A 4,458-nucleotide genomic window follows, 5' to 3' on the forward strand; every position below is an offset into this window, starting at 1 on the left:
GATTGTAGCAGTTGCTGTACACTTACAATCTGCAGACATGACGGACTGCCGACCACCGAGACGGTTATCCAGGGAACGGGAACGGATCATCTCTGTGGTTTCCTCTGACCTTTTTTCTTTTTTTTTTTCTTTCTTTTTTTTTTTTTTTTTGCAGGGCAACACAGAAATCTTTAGCATATAGAATCCATTTGCAGTCGTGACATGGTTGTACTTGAAATACTCTTCAACTCATTTCTGCCCACCGTCAACTCTTTAGTTTGTTTAGCCTCATAACTTTAAGCTGACATAAGCAATAACAGACAGAATTCGATTTATTTATTTATTTACTGCCTGTTTTTTTTTTTTCTTTTTTGCCGACTCATCATCTTCCGCTGTGGGCCGGGAACCACTGTAAAAAGTGCAGCAGCTATTTACTGTGTGAACCTGGCATCAGTATGTGTGTGTGTGTGTGTGTGTGTGTGTGTGTGTGTGTGTGTGTGTGTGTGTGCCCTGACGTCCTGGCATGTGCACACATGACTGACTGCACACGTGACTGAGCACATGAGACCGACGCAGGACGAGGACAAAGGTGCCGTTTATGTTTAAGAGCACAAGGGCGCAAAGTGGGAGTAAAGAAAACACAAAAAGCTGACCCGCACTCAGATTCACCCATAATTCACTCACATCTGTTTGATCATACAAGGTCGGCTCACTCACCGTTCGGACTTTAAACCTGCGTTTATATGTAGGTCTGGATAAGTTCCTGCGGTGTAAAAAGTCTGAGGATTTACTTCTTTTTATGTGTTTACACAACACTTTTGGATTAAACCGTGCTACCCACTGCACCAACTCAAATCATACTGTTTTTATTAAAGAGGAGCTCTGATTTTTTTTTCCCTTTTTTTTTCTTTTTAGTGTTATGGAACTAGTGGGACCAGCACGAAATAAAAAGTGATCCTGCAAAGTTCATTATTTGGTCTATTTAATTAGCTCCCCTCGCTGTTTGGTCTTATGTAAATGCATTTGTCAGGGACTTGTAATTTTTCCGCCGTTCATTTTTAACGGCGTGATTGCCAGATTGCAGCTCGGGTATCAATATTTTCCAGCGGCAGCAGCAAGTAGTTACCTTCACCTCTGCTGTGATTTAACAAACCAGCCTGATCTGTCATGATTGAGGGTTTTTTGGAAAATCGACAAAGGATGTGAAATTTGCTCATGGTGTCGGTTATCGGGGTGTCCTCACAGAGACGGATGAAGAAAAAAAGAGTTTTATCCAACAGTTTCTAACAGATATGGGTTTTAAGACCCAACTGAACCAGCTGAGATAAATGCGTTGTGATTTTTTGTGATTGTAATGATCATTATGGATTTAAAACTTTACATTCTTTGATTCCATCACTGGGCTTCGAACATGATGCTGCACAGTTATATTTGCAATATGTTTTACTAATATCCACTTAGCTCTGATGTGGTTATTTATTGCCATAAGAAAGAAACAATTTGATGAAATTCAATCAGTGCATCAACACATCATCTTTGACGTCCAATCATCTATTGACACACTGGATTGTGTTTGGGTAACAACAGCATAACTGCAGACCTGGCACCACTGATTGGTGACAGGATGGAGTGTGTTAAAAATATCAGCATCTTGGTGCAAAATTGTGAAGAAAAGTTTGTGAACTAAATCCTAAAAGTTACTGCACAAAAGGTGTCCGACAATCCACCTTGAAAACCCGCATGAGGAATGTACAAAATGCCTACACATTATGGGATTTCATGTTAACAAACGACAACATAATTTTTCCTGTTAATTTGATCGGTGTATTCTGTCAGGACACGGTTGCCATACATCACTTCGGCTCACAATGAGAATCCACAGTCCCCATCTGTCAAATCCCCTCCTCCGTCCAAGTAATCATGGGCTATACATGGCTGTTTAATATTCATAATCATGTGTCACTTTGACATTTTCAAAAGGTTCCCAATCACAGTCTCTGATGGCATCCTGTACAGGCCATGCATAACAATCTTCTCCTCTGTCATCAATAATTGTAGCCGTCCTCAGAGAAGTCACACGGGGGGATCGGGGCGTTGAGATGAATACAGGACCGAGCTTTGAACGCTTCCGTCTGCCGGTCCGTGTGGGGAAAAAAGACCCTTTTTTTTACCCTGAAGATGTAGGGTTTACCCACGCTGTAAAACACAGCCTGGTTAATTCTGAATGGAGAGGGATTTAACAACGAGGGAAACTTAATTACAAAGAGCTGATTTTTACAGCAGCGGCAGTCTGCGCGAGGTGCCACAGGACTGCAGGTAGCAGATGGGACGACTTCCCTACTCAACAACATGTAGCTCGCATTCCTGGGATTCCTCGACCCGCCGCTCTGTGCTCCTTTTTTTTTTTGTAAAGACGACCAAGGACGCTACCTTTTTTTCCTCTTTTTTAATATCTCTGACATCTACCCCACTTTGTGCTTATTGCTTAATTCAAACCAACCAGCTGCAGATGTTCACTTTTGAATATGAGCCATTTTCTCCTTTTTTTTACATTTTTTTTCTCACAGCGGTATATTTTTGAGATGAGGCCTGAGAGACAAACATAAGAGTGTGTTGATGCAAGCAGTTATCAGGAATTCACAAGGAGAAAATTTCATCCCATAACTGGCAGAAATGGGAATGGACCATCCCTGCAGCAACACTTGCATTTTGTACATAAATGTGATCTTGTGATTATTGCTTCTGTTAAAACACATTTTATATATGTTAAATATGGTAAATACAATGACTATTAAAGTTTAGATAAAAAAAAGAGTGCCTCTTAAATGCAGAGCCCAGTTCACTTTATCTTGTCTGTTTTCTTTTTCTTTTTTTTTTCCCAGCAGGATGAATCTGAGATGGACGCCGCCGATTTGAAAGCATTCCCAGATTGAGACAAGTGAAGAGAGTTTGACCTCAGCCTGAATGGATGATTTCACGGAAAACAAAGTGGAGAAAATCATAGCAACGGATGTTTCTAAATAGGAACTTTTAAGCCATTCTTCAATCCCCCTCAGAATAGTCTTTAGGTGAACCCGGTTCTTCCTGGGAGCGGAGCAGCCGCGTCCCCACGTGGGAGGAGAAAGTCCTGAGATTGAACGTAAAACGAAGTACAAAATAATGACTTACAATTAACTCCCAGCTGCTCTGTAGTTATGTGGTTTTACAGCGTGCCTCAGGGTAGCGCATATAGACCCTTGAAATAACTAAAGCTGTAATTAAGGTTGCAACCTTTTCCCAGTTTCTACCCAGCCCAGACATCAGGAATACCTCCAGTCTGACGTGAGCAGCGACGTCCGTTTCACTGCTGCCACCGAATCGGAATGGGAGGGAATTAAAACCAGATTCTCAGCATTAGAAACACAATTAGTAAATGTTGTTGTGAGCAGTGGCGGCCGGCAGTCTGAGGACCCGAGCTGCAGACCTGAGACGTGTTCTTCTGCTGACACCTAAAGGACAAACGGGATTCTGTAGCTTCAGCACTAAAGAACTCCACTTTAATTCCATTATTCATTTCAGAGACAATTAAAAAAGAAAAAAAAAGGAGGGAATGTTTTATTCAAATATTCTTTATTAAAATTTTACAATAATTCACAGTTTTCTGGGAGTTACAGCACCCAAATATGTGTGAGCATTAATTAAAAAGGTATTTTTGTTTTTTTCATTTTGTACGAGTACCCATCTGCAAACAACGTGACCCATCAGGCCCAAACGCCGAGGCATGTGACTGCTTTTTGACATTGATTGCAAATAACAATAAAATACAGTTTCTGACATTTCAAAAGCACAAAGATGGAGCAAACGGTTGAATTTCGTCACAAAAATATTAAAATATCAGCTGCTGTGTAAATAAAGCTAAAGCAGGTTTAAAAATAAAGTCTATAAAATATTTATACATGTACAGAGAATACTAGGAAAGCCTCTGTTAGTGCAGAAGTATTTAAGATCTGCATAATTCAGGAGATATGACAGATAAATAAATTATGGACAAAATACATCAGAGGCTTCACTCAGTGACGACGTGAATAATCCGCCCACTCCCTTAATTTCTGACTTCTCGCGCCCGCAGACAACGCAGATCACTTCATACGGGGGTCTCCGCCCTCCGGGTTTCACAGTGGTTAAGATTCATCTTCTGATTCAGCTCACGGTCGTAGAACATTCATACGACGTCGGCTACGTCACCGCCACTGTGAAAGGCTGCTCTCGTGGAGGAGATGCGTCAAAAAAAAAAAAAAAAATCTTTTTTTTTTACCTAAATAGCAGGCGTTTCGTCACTGCCACTGTGGATGTAGTGTTTCCAAGATATATATTAAATCCAAATTCTGTTAAATAAGGAGGACTCGCCTTGATTTTTATCTATTACAAAGTGAATTTGATGGAAAAAGAAAAGTGTCTCGTGGCAGCAGATACATAAGATCTTTTCAAAATAAAGTTATG

This window comes from Salarias fasciatus, chromosome 16 (assembly GCF_902148845.1).
Source record: "Salarias fasciatus chromosome 16, fSalaFa1.1, whole genome shotgun sequence".
NCBI classification, from domain to species: Eukaryota; Metazoa; Chordata; class Actinopteri; order Blenniiformes; family Blenniidae; genus Salarias; species Salarias fasciatus.